The 13,232-nt window shown below is 42.1% G+C and overlaps 1 protein-coding gene across 3 annotated transcripts in view; it reads left to right on the top strand.

The window, feature by feature from the left end:
• The window catches only part of PIEZO2 (piezo type mechanosensitive ion channel component 2), a 1,161,909-nt gene that overhangs the window by 25,792 nt on the left and 1,122,885 nt on the right, over positions 1 to 13,232 (top strand). The gene's annotated exons all lie outside the window — the stretch shown is intronic.

Genomic DNA, 13,232 nt, shown 5'->3' with positions numbered 1-13,232 from the left:
TTTTCTTTATGTATCTGTGTGGTTAGATTGTGTTTTTCTAATTTGCCCTCAATGATTCAGTCTCACTTGAATGTGCCATAGAACAGGATGTCGTCTCAAGCACGCTAGTCACCCCACCGAAAGACAAGAAGGGAAGCATTAGGCGAAGCTAGAGTTGGTAAAAGACAGAAGAAGGCACTTTGCTGTTTTAACCTTACAGGCTGGAGGCAGAATTGAACTAGCCTTGCCCTGGCATTCTGTTACACAAGAGCGGGCAACAGAGTTAGCCACTCAGGGCCCAAATCCCATAAGCCCTTGGACTGCCGGTCATGAATACAGTAGCTGGCGTGTACCATCTCGACAGAAGCTTCTACGCATGTTACTCGGGTAGGCAGGAAGGAGGTCGAAGACCCTTCTGCTTGGGCGAGATACAACATCTCATGGACCTCGGTGGATTGCTTTTATTAATGATGCTCCTGTGGGTTAGTGATGCCCTTCAATTCTTGATGGACAGTGATTAACATGGTTCAGGGATTATGCATTTCCTGAGGTGTGATAGCTCTGATGGAGACCCGCCTTCCCAAGCACATGCAACTCAGAAGCTAAGAGAAGCTAAGAGAACCTATCGTTCTTTGTGTGGGATCATATTAACTGTAATGTGTGGTTTACGTAAAAAAACTATTTGGAGAATACCAAATTTATGAATCAGAAACAATTTAGGGCAGGAAAAGGCATGGGGACATACAAAAGGAATGAAAAATCCAAAAAGAATCAAGATGCAGGGAAGAACAATAGAGCAAGAGATCGGGAAACTATTTAATATTATTTGTGAAATCAGGATGAGGCATTTAAAGAAACATAAACAATGTGACGAAGGAGTGGACGAGGATGGGTAGAAAAAGAGTCAGGAAAAAACACAAAGTGAAAGAAAGAGGAGGAAAATCTCCGCCGTCCACTGGATAAATACATGTAAAAACAAAGGATGAGAGAGTGGAGGAATATTGCAGTAGGAGGCAGCGGGGGTAAAAATAAGCAAGCAGAAGTATCTATGTGGTTCTAGGTTAAAAACCAACCAGTTGAATACAATTTCGAGATAAAAGTAATTCACCAAGTTAGTTTTGAAAACATGGTAAATTTCCTTCTTTCAAATTTCGAGAAAAACAAGTTCGAACAAATTGTTTCACCAATATGGTAAATAACAACTTTGTTTTTCTCAAAGATCACATACAAGTTATAGAATAGGTAAACGCCTTCGGCTGTAACTTGCAGATATATGCAGATGATTTTGTGAAATCATCATACATTGCTGATATGCAGTAGCTTACATTCTCTTTATGTTTAGATCTTTGCACGGAAATATTTATAAGATTATGTTCACTTAAATTAAATGGGGCAGTGCCTCTTGCAAATAATGAAATCCTACACGAATGCTTCTGTGCAAATTGAGACATTGGGTAAATAAACGCGGACCATATGGGGTTGAAGACATAATTAGCCTACTGTGCAAAAAGTTCAGAGTTCAAATCAGAGCTTCCAGTTACTTGAAGGAACAGCTCAATAGAAGCACACCCTGGAAGGCTTCTACAAGGCACCCCTCCCCCTTACTCATTACAAATGTGCTGTCACCAAACACAAATAACCCGTGCTTGAATAAATACATATATTTCTTATAGTATATGAACTGTTAGTGGTAGGAAATATTTCACTTTGACAGAACTACCGAGCTTGTAAAGTAAACGGTTGGTATGTTCAGAGGCAAGGAGCTGTGTGTGCGCGTGTGTGTACGCTTTTCATTGTCTGTGTGCATGGCGGTATTTATAAAAGTCTAGGACACACTTAAAATATGACAATTAACAAAGTTAAGGTGTCATACTTTCAACATGAAACATCCATTCTGGAAACTGCTGCCAATGTTTGGTTCTCCATAAGATAGAACGTCAATTGCTAGTGGTTTATACATTTTTAAAGTCACTTTGCACAATGATGCTTTCTTGATGCTATTCTTTAGTTTTTGCAAAAAGTGCCAGCACTTTGGACTGCCATATGTCACCACAATCATTTAACCAGCTGTGATGAGCTGGATCAATGTCCTTACGTCTCACAATGCCTACAGAGCAGGGGTTTCAAACCCAAAACTAATGAGGTTGAGTCCATACTCATGAATGAATTCACATAAAATCAGTATTTGTTGAGAATAACGGTTTTCAAAAAGATTTTTGCGTCTAAATTGAAAATACGTAAGAGGTAACCTATTATGTGCTCATAATTTAGTTTGCAGGTTCTGGTCTCAATTACCCAACAACAGGGCTGTGGCCAAGTAGTTTCCTAGCATTGTTACAAGAACACGTCAAGGGCACTTAGCGGCTCTTAAGCATGTGTACCCACTGTATTTTTCGTAGGCCAGTGCTCCATTGAGCTCATAAATGCCTTAAACCTTAGTTTGAGCTATTTTCCTGCCACATGCATTCTTTTTCACGTCTGCTGTGGTGGGTCCAAATTTCCTTATTTTGTTGGCCATGGCATGTAGTAGTTCATTTCTGTTACTTCACAGGCCTCAGCACATGAGTTAACTGCTCATAGACCTTTGCATTTGTTTAGCTGTACATTTCCAGTTCTGACTTGACACCTGAACACTATGGGTCCGATTCACAGAGCTTTTTTGAGACTACTTGTGTCTGACTTCAGTGCATAATTTGTAAAGGAGGCCGCTGCAGCTTGCAACACTCATTACCACTGCAAGCGCTACCAATGACAGTACCAACACTACTAACCATCAAGCTCCTACAAGTGTGGCAGTTCAACACACATACTAACCATCACGCTCCTGCAAGTGTGACAGATCATACTATTCTAGGCCCCCAAAGCTATACATGTGGCTTGTGTGGCAGGTATTAGTTAATTTTGTTGTATATTGAAATAATAAACAATTGTTGATGTACTTATCTCTAAATTATACAAACAACGCAATCATGTGGCAGGCTGTCATATTTGCTGGTGTTGACAATTAAGTGCCGGGACCGAGCACCGGAAACTACCGGCTAAAATTAAACACTGCTGCAGACAGTGGGTAGGGCTTGCTCACTAACGTCCCAGAATAAAACATGCTTACTGTCATACCTGATTGAAAAAGCTTGAGGAGGTATGTAAATAAGACAGGCATTGATTGGCAAAGCCAACAGGTCTTACTTTCACTTTCCGTGCAAGCGAGATCTATTGGCTTTGCCTTTATTTGTTAATTTAGTCTAAGAGCAGTGTGTGATTCATACTCTGTTCCAAGTGTGAAACTGCTATCCGTAGTGTAACTGCTCTTCTTAAAGGGGTGTGATAGTGCTTTTGGTAGTGCATGAACGCCAGTCTGTCAGGGGTGTAACTGTTCTCATTAGAGTGTTACTGCTGGCCTGTAAGGGATGTAAGTTCTGTTGCTCATATGTGATGAGTCTGAGAGTCTTTCTGTTAATATGTCATTGTTTATCTGATGAGTGTGACAATGCTGTTGGTAGGTATGAGAGGGCTGCACACGCTCCTCCCTCAGCAACACACCCCCACGGACAGTGAGGCGAGGACAGATAGAATATTCCATCCAAAAAACAGTATCAAAATCACCTCACAGACATCAAGAAGCAGGCATTCCAGCACCACTCCCAAATACAATGTCACCCTCACCCCAGCAAGAATCAAGAAAAGGAAGACTTCACCACCCTACACAGCACCAAAGTCATCCTCATAGGCATTGAGTAGATAGGAGGCTCCAGCATCCCTTCCATAAAGACATTGCTACAGTCATGCGAAGATAGCCTATTACTCTTCAGCTCTGGACCCAGTTAAAGCTAGGCTCCCACCATGTTTATGGTCTGTGGTAGTTGCAAATCTTGTTGCATCTGGAAATATTGCATTTGAGTTCTCCTTTATCTGTTGGTGTGCCCCATACTTCTCCACTGCACGCATAAAGAACTAGGGATCCAAGCACTCCCCACAGCGTCACACTCACACCTGAAGGCATCGGTGAGAGGAGGGCAATAGCCGTCTCCTCCCCTGGTACCTTTTCCCGCTAGGACCACGCTCACATACAGGAATGAAGTTCCTAATGGTGAGCCAGGGGTCTTTCCCAAACAAGGTGCTACACTCAGCACCCAGGCATCGAGCAGTGTTGAATCCTGCACCTACAGGCTTGATGGCATTCCATTGAGGACATTTGCAGTTGTTTTAATGCTACACGTATTGCAGAGTGTATGATACAAACATACCACAACCAAAATATGGGCTGACAGAAAGAGTATGCCCTAAACATCATTTACAAAAATATTGCTGTTAAAAATTGAAAACATACCCACAATGGGGCTATATATTTGGAAACAATATTTAGGACACGTATTCCTGTTGTATATTTTTGCTACCAATATTCTAACATTGAACCACTGCAGACCCTATACAAATGGGTATTGCATTTTGGGGTTGCCGCAGCTGAAGTGGCCACCAATTACAGAACCTTGAGAGAGTTGCGTTAAAAATATACATTGTTTCTTACAACACATTATTGTTGGGGAGACTGCCGAGCCCTCATCGGTCAAATTTTTTTTTTAACTAAAAGCAAAATATTTTTGTGTTCGAAAAGCACACATTGCCAAAGCACTTGTGGAAACTACCCTGTTTATGGAAGTGCATCTTGTGAGAGGAAAGAAATCTATCACTGAAAGTGAAGCTAGCCAATAGCTGGAGTTGTCAGACCCATTGCCCCATGCTGTATGCTGTAATAGGCGGGAGAAAAATGTGGATGACACAAAAACAGACTAATAGATCAGGCAGGCTGGTTGAAAGCTCCTATAAATAAGTATTGTATATATATATATAATTTCAGTAAAATGAAACAGTTTTGACTAACGCCAGTCCTAACAAGCATTGGCATGGCCAACAGGTCTCGCCTATGGGTGAACTATTGGCTTTGGCAATTGGGTGGGGTGGCAAATGGGTGGGCAGGAGGGGCGTAACTGGGTGCATTAATGGATAAGAGGACAGTTAAAAAAAGCTCTATGAAGTTGTCAGCACTGGCCACTTCATAGCATTTATTTTTAAATTCTGGGAGGGGAAAAGAAATATGGACGAGAGGAATGGCGTGTTCTAGGCGGGAGAAGAAACAGGGACGGGAGGGTGGTTGGTAGGGGGAAGAAGAACCAGGATGAGGGAAGCTAAAAAAATTGCTATGAGACTGACAACATTTATCGTGTCATTGCGCTGAAAAAAGAAATAGTTCCTGAATGCGCAGCGGAGGAACACTAATTACATTTATTCCATCTGTCCTTGGTCCATGCACCACCAAAAGAAAAGGAATTAGCGCATGTCAAGCACTGCCCAGTTAGAAGGCTGCAAAGAAGAGTGACAATGCTGCAAACAAGTAATAATTGGCTGGTTCCACACCCATTATAAAACATAAGAGTCTCGCAAGTGAGAGTGCATGCGCTAGTGCATGCGCTAGTGAATGCTCATGCAGGCAAGACCTAAAAAGGACCTTCAAGAGTGCTACAAAGAGTGGTGGAAGAATGATGGAATCAAGACTAGAAGGCCTTGGTAACCCCAGAATTTGGCAAGGGGGTTACTCCTGGCATTTGACAGTGCCTATGTTAGGCTCCCAAGAAATATTTAGCCCCCTTCACTTATTTTACCACAAATTGTGCAGTGTTGATTAGTGCTTGAAATTATCCAAAGCGTCAAGATGCACATTCTTTGGGGGCCAGTACGCTCTTCCGGGAATAAACCAGTTGCATAAGTAAGAAATTTACTGGGTTTTGCAACAAAAAAGAAAATCTTGCAGTATCAAAATCATTTTAGTTTTTTTTATGTCATAGTTGCAGATGGCACAGGCAAACAGGCAGATATTTTTAATGGGAACAGTTATATTTTTAAATGTCGAATATAAAATATTAGGAATCCAGACTGACTGGAAGAACAGTTTCAAACAGATGGTAGATTTATGGGAACATTGCAGTGTTTGTTAACATTGTATCAATAATGATGGGGAATTCATTTGTGTAACACATGCTAACGGCAGGAAACGAGCAGCCACCACTGTGAGGCTAATTACACTCGTACAGCGAGCATCATTTCTGCACATTGCAAAACAAGAAAAGGTCATTACGGATGAACAGCCCAATGTAAGCCCATGCATAGCACACACTTCATTAAAGTCACTTTAATAAGCGCTCAGAGTATGACTCTAGTGACTGAGGGCATAAATAAGGGTTTACAGAAACCAAACCCATAACCCCTGAAGCATTGCACCCTGGGCAATATTTTCTGCACTGTGAAGGCTCTCAAAAATTACAACTGACAGCTACTTGACAAAACATGTGTTGGCAACTGTTTCTGTGAGTGGCAGAATAACAATTAGACTCAAATGACTGATCATTCTTATGTGCACAGAATCCACTCTTTGTCTCATTCCTTTCATTTTCTTTCTGTTGGACTGAGTACAAGGTGATATCATTTGCAATCATTTCTCTCTATTTGTAGTAAGATTCATAAGCCGTTGTTGGTCTAACAAGCATCTAGGGGGCTGTAAATAGAATGAAGGACTTTGGGAACCCAAAAATTGTGGGGCAGGTGGTAGCAGCAGAAAGGGGGCAGAGCTATGATCGATCGAGTCATGAAGTGCGGCGTCGAGAGGCTTGGGGTCGATGACAATCAGTTTCTGCATTTTTTTAATTCTTGCTTCGAGAAGTTGGTAAACAATGGTCCTTAAAGATGTTTTTGCATTTTAAGATCTAATAGGGGTTAAGGCAACTGGTGCTGAGAGAAAGTTTTGTGTGCCCGGGAAGTTTTAGGATATAATAATGGTAAGATAATAAAACTTTTGTAAATGCAGTGATTGGGTAGATCTGTGCACTGTTAGGTCAAAGGTTTGACTCTTCATTAACTAGCATAGAGGGATACAGAGCACAGCATTTAACATGGAGGCAACAGATTTGTAATTTCGTAGGATAGATCAGTGGGTTAATGCTTTTGTTGCAGGGGTTCTTATGTTACCTACAGGTCACATGTAACAGTCTATAGTGGTGTTATGCACCCACATCAGAGAGCTATATGTAACCTGCAAGGCATATGTTTAGACACTATCCTGTTTTTCCCCAAACTTTTGTTGTTTTAAATGTGTTAAAACATGTTCCTTTGTGTAGTATTAAACATTTTTTAGCAAACGGCATATATGTATTTACTAATGTAATTACTCCTACTATACAAACAGCTACCCTGACATTCTTACAGAGCACGCATAACCCTACACCTCAGATACACAGCTTGAGAAAGTCAAAACCCACTGTTTTCTCATAGTTTGCCTCTTACCAATCTGTGAACGGGCATGCTGGAAGCCTTTGTTGGTTCTAATGGGTGTGTGTGTCTGTAGCAAGGTGCTGGGGTTCAGCCGTGATCCTTTGACCTCCAACTGTTCCCAGCCAGGATTAGACTCTCAGAAAAGGAGTTGCTATTTTTTCCTTTATGTGAGGCAGGTAGAGCTAGAAAGGAAACCAGGAGCCTCCCCTTTGTCCCTGCTGGCTGCGGTTCCATACAGAGAGCTAAAATTAGCAAACTGCACCTGGCCACAGCACGAGTCAGTGGGGCTGCCCGGATTGGCTCAATAATAGTTACTGGATCTGGAATCAGGAGGGTAGATCCCATGCTGTTTCAGCACTGACTACCCCCTATTATGCACGTTTGAAACTTGGTTTGCGTGGGTTAGAATTGCTTGTCAATTAAGCATTCACCGTGTAGACATTGAGTTCTATGAATAACATGCTACTATTGTATTTACATGAAAAAATTATGATTTGACTAGGTCTGCACATCTTTGCTTTTAGATCCAGAAGACTTATCTTTCATTATTTATACAAAGGAAATAAAAAACAATGGCATACAAAGCAAATATGCAAAAAAAAGTGGAGCTGATGACAATTAAACAGTAAGTGTAGCAGCACGACAAATTAAAGCGCTTTCTGACATGTGTTAATATCGTCAGTAGATCAACTTTACCCTGCTGTGCCATCCTATACAGATACTTGTAGTTAAATCTAACAGCAGTCATGAACTAGAAGGCGGATAATTTAGAAAAATATGTGAATGCGAGAGCAGAAAGAGTCAATCCAGACTCCCCCTTGCTTGTCATGCTGCATCAGCACAGAGAGGTGCTTATTCTCTGCATGAGCAGTGTTCGATAAGTGTAATTTTTACTCCTTTGTAAAAGAATGACCCTTTTTCCTCATTTTGTGATGCAGAAAAATGCAACAGATGTGTCACCTAGTCTGGTGCCTTGACTAGGTGTTCAGAGATGAAGGGAGCCCAGCAAGTGGTTACCGAATCTCTCTTTGCCCTGCCCTGCTTTGGGCCAGTCGTCCTCCATTGCAACAAGCAGGCTGCATGGCTTAGAGACAGGTTTGAGCTCTACTGTTCCCCTGCTGCAGATCTCTTCCTTGAGGTCTCTGATGTTCCAATCATACCCACGTGTGGGACATGCAACTATAAGGAGAGGTTTAAGGGGGTGTGCTTGGGCCTCTTTCAAATCACACGACTGGATCTGTGGTCATGCCTTCCCAGTCTCCATGGACTGTATGCTGGTTTTGCCACTTAATCTAGATGCAAACTATTTTTTGGATGCAGGAATCGTGCGGTATGTGGACATCGACAACTGCATCTTTGATAGAAATTTCTTCACGCAGTAAAGGATCTTGGACCACCTTGCAAGTACCCACCTTCCCAAATCTATTTGAGATGTCTAAGAGATCCTTAGGTCGTTCAATCCAATCTGCCTTCTTGCTGTTGGGGGATTTCAACCTTTAGAAAGCTCTTTTGCTTGAAACTGTTTTCTAGACTTTAGTGAAGGTTTTCAACATTCTAGCCACATAACTCCATGCAACATGCTTTGCCCAGGCTGTTCTTCTCATTTTCTGAGCTTTGTTTTCAGATCTGAGATTAGGGCCAAGCCCACCCTTGGCTTCCTTTGTAAAATCATCTTTGAAGTTGCTGGTTGACATATTCTAGAGAATATCATATCAAGCGAAGTCTCTCCTCAGGGTGAAGTCAGTCAATCAATCTGTATGGAGGACCCTTTCATGAAGAACTATGGGCACTCAAAGAAATTATTTGTTGTCAACTTTGAAAGCTTGTTAAAAAAGATCTAGAGGGTCCCGTTTCCATATTTTGGGAGATGTTCCCTGTAATAAAAATATAAAAAAAAATTCTGACTAGTGTCTTTGTCTGAACTAAATGTTTGAGAGAAACTTTCGTAATCGTAAGAAGATTATTTAAGGAATATTTATTGCCCTATAACGAAACTTTTTACTAGTTTTCATATTTTATATGCCTCAGCTGGCTCCCAGTAGAAGAAACGATATACTTCAAAACTTTTTCTTGTGCACGAGGTGTCTCATGGATGATTAACAACCTACCTTACGCAGACCGTCATCCCTTACATAACAAATCTCGACAGACTATATTCAAGACATTTGCGGTTGAACTTTTCCTGTACAGAGCTCCTCCCTTTGGAATTCTTCATAACTTACACCTAAGATTCGAAGAAGACTTCTTCAAGTTAGGCACAGCCTTATAAATCCACCTTTTCTCCCTGGCATTTGTAAAACCAGTCCTTTTCAAGCTATTCATCTTCAGTTGACCTCTTCAAACTTAGAATTCAAGACACTGTTCATCTAAGGCTTTTGCATCTTTCGGGGTATAATCGATGACGTGGGTCCTAGGCACGTTCCATCCTTTCCAGGCAGAATACTTGATTCTTAAACACCATGAAATAAAGAACAAATTGCAATGAAAATAACTCGAGGTTTTTATCAGTGTATTTGTTCCTTCTGCACAGCTTTGCGGACGGGCGGGGCTCTTGTGCTCTCAGAGCAGGGGAGGAGTGGTTTGCCCACTCCAAGTGTGCAATGACTATATGGCCGTCCAAAGCAGTCATGCGCACCTCACATGTTCTCCATGCAGGCTACATTTCAGCCTGCGTGAAGTTCATGCCCCGGCCCTTTTCCCTGGCTGAGCGCCGAGCCACGGTGCTCAGACCAAACACAATGCTGCATTGCAGCATTGTGATGTGATTGGCTTAGGGAAAGGAGCCTGGTTGCTTCCTGTTCCATCCCCGGAGAGAAGAGACTAAGACGACGTGTGGGAGAGCCGCGAGAAGGCAAGATTTTATACTTTAAAACATTTATTTTACATCACTTAACCCCCTGCCTGCCCAGCCGGCCCACCACTCCCAATCCGTGCTGGTCACTATAGTACCTACCTACAGCCCAAAGCACTCTGAGGCCACCAGCAGGTGGTTAATAGCCTTGTAAGGCCCCAGAAGAAAATACATTAACATTTAAGAGAATTATACATTTAAAATAGCTAACATCTGTACCATTTGGTTTATAATAATTCTTGGTAGCTTATGGCATGAAGGCCTTTCGGGTCCCATGCGAAGGGTATTTACTACAGTAGCGAGAGCGATTTATTTGTCATGTAGTGTGGGTTCAAATCGGAAGAACCGAAGAGTCCTGTGACCTAAGGACCCTATCCAACTGTTATGTGTTTCGCCATATTAGTTACCGTTGCCCAGAAAGTGCCTAAAGAGGACATTGTACACTCTACATGTGGTAAATCAATAATGTGTACAAATCAGGAAGTGTTCTTATTAGATAATGTCATTCCCAAATGAATGTCATTAAGACAATTCAGTCTAAATAATGAGTGCTGGGCTGGGAGAAGGGCATGGTTTTTGAATGCCTGACTCAGATCCCTCTTCCCTTAAGGTGCCTTGTGCCAAGGAGTTTGCAATTCTAATTTCACAAATCAATAGGCTTTCAATGAAATGCGACTTTCACAACATCAAGCTCTTTAACTGTAAAGTCATCCTTCTGTTAATGTAAGTTTCATGTGAGAAAAACCCAATTGAATTTTCTCATTAACGTTCACCATTTGGTCTCCTTTATCATTTAATATGGGAAATGCAGATGCCTGTTCCATGCAGAATCTGGCTTTTAGTCATCCTAATTTATTGTAAATGTAGTCTGGCTTACAGACTACAGAATGATGCCATGAACCTCTCAGCTGGCTAACATCATTTGGAAGTCCAAGAAACATCAATGCAGACACAGTACATTAGCACCGAGGAACGCAGGGACATTACTTCCTAAATCAGACAGTGTGTTGTTATGTCATGTTGTGCTAGCAGATTGAAGCGCTGTATTGTCATTAGCTTGGCCTTGACATTAGGTCTATTGAGACTGCAGTCGCTCAATGTCCTCCTTCAGAATACTTTCTTATGACTTAAATGTACAAAATAAGAGCATGCCATACTCCTGGAAGGGCCATGTTCTCCCGTGGCACTGTGCACAAACTAGTTCACCAAGCTCAAGGAGCGCATTATCACTGTTAGGGGCTGAGCAGCAGGCACAGCCTTTACATTGGTGCAGGCATACCTACTACACAAATGTATATGTTGGACCTGACACCTTTTTCAGGGTTTTCCCCAAACAATTTGCCTTCCACTGCCTATGTTTCTGACCTTTATGTTGGCTTTAGGACTCTGGGCACTTTACCACTGCTAATCAGTGCTAAAGTGCATATGCTATCTTCTCTGGTTTCTCCATGATTGGCATATTTGATTTACTAAGTCCCTAGTACAGTGCACTGTGTGTGCCCAGGGCCTGTAAATCAAATGCTGCTAGGGGACCTGCAGTACTGATTGCGTCACTCACATAAGTAATCCTTCAAACATGTCTTAGGCCTTCCACTGAAGACCCTGTGGGGCACTTTCAACCTGCCATTTCGACCTGGCAAGTTCACCTACTTGTCAGGCCCAAACCTTCCCTTTATTTTACATGTAAGGCACCCCTAAGGTAGGCCCTAGGTAGCCCCAAGGGCAGGGTGCAGTGTATTTAAAAAGTAGGACATGTACTTCTAATTTTTGCATTTCCTGGTAGTGAAATACTCCTAAATTCGTGTTTCACTAATGCAAAGGCATATTTCTTCCATAGGTTCGTATTGGAGCTCCCTTGTAACACTTTACAAGACTATCTTTTAATTGGGAGCAGATATAAAATTGGAGTCTCTGGACTCATAATTTAAAAACGCATCTTTTAGTCAAGTTGGTTTTTAAATTGCAGGTCTTAAAGTGCCACTTTTAGAAAGCTTCTTACTTTAACCTTTCTGTGCCTCTGCATGTCCCTAGAATACACATCTGGGTAAGAACACAGTTGGGCTTTGTGAATTCACTCTAGACGGGCCCACACAAAGGGAGCTGAGGTACTGAGGTAGCCCCCTATATCCTGATGTCCATCACCAGTTTAATGTGTCTTCCTGAGCTAAAGTGATTTGAGTAGCTGACACTTGCACCTGAATAGGGCTGCGCCTGTCCCCACACAAAGAGTTGCATACCCCCTTGTAGCGTGTCTGGATTATGGACTAGGAAGGGCAGGGTCTTGTGCACTACAAAGACCGTTCTTTGAAGTCTCCCTACTTCAAAGGTTAAACTTTGGTATAAGTACTGCACATCTCACACCATATACTCAGAACACCTCTATACTAAGGACATTCTGGCAGGAAGAAGAGCTGTGTGCTGCCAGGAGGGACTGCCACTTTGCTGCTTGCTTTGCTGTGTTGGGCTGCTGCCTCTTGCCTGGGAGTGAGAGGACTGGGCTTTACTCTCTCCATCCTGCATTCTAAAGGTTCTCCTAGGGCTTGACTGAGCTTGCTTCTTGTTGCTGAAGTCTCAGGGACATCAAGACTTCACGTGCTTCTTGAAACCAGCACTTGGGCCCCTCTGCTGTGAGTCCTCACCTGCCAAGTAGTGCCAAATCCAGTCCTGGGCCCTTGGAAGTGAATTTAGGGCTGCAAACAAAGAAAATCAACTCCTCTACGCCAAGTGCCATTTGGAACCGACGCTATCTGCGCAATTGACGCTATACCACTGCCTGCATTAAATCATGCTATAACAAACAATGGTTCTGTCGGCTATAGCCATTTCTTGGTTGATAGAACAAATCATGCGAAAAACAAGTCAAATGATGGCGCACAATGGTAAACAGAAAGTTCGAAATTCATAAACCGAAAAATTCTTTGGATGGATTAAGAAAAAAAGGAATTTTCAATTTTTGATGCAATAGTTAATGGGAACACAAGCTGTCTGATGACTCAATCAATAAAACAGCGCAGGTGAGCAGTATTTACAGTGAGCAGTGAATAAAGTGCAAATGTGACAATATAAGTGTACTGAATATGTA

Source organism: Triturus cristatus, chromosome 5_2 (genome assembly GCF_964204655.1).
Source record: "Triturus cristatus chromosome 5_2, aTriCri1.1, whole genome shotgun sequence".
NCBI lineage: Eukaryota > Metazoa > Chordata > Amphibia > Caudata > Salamandridae > Triturus > Triturus cristatus.
This window is presented reverse-complemented; position numbering and strand designations above follow the sequence as displayed.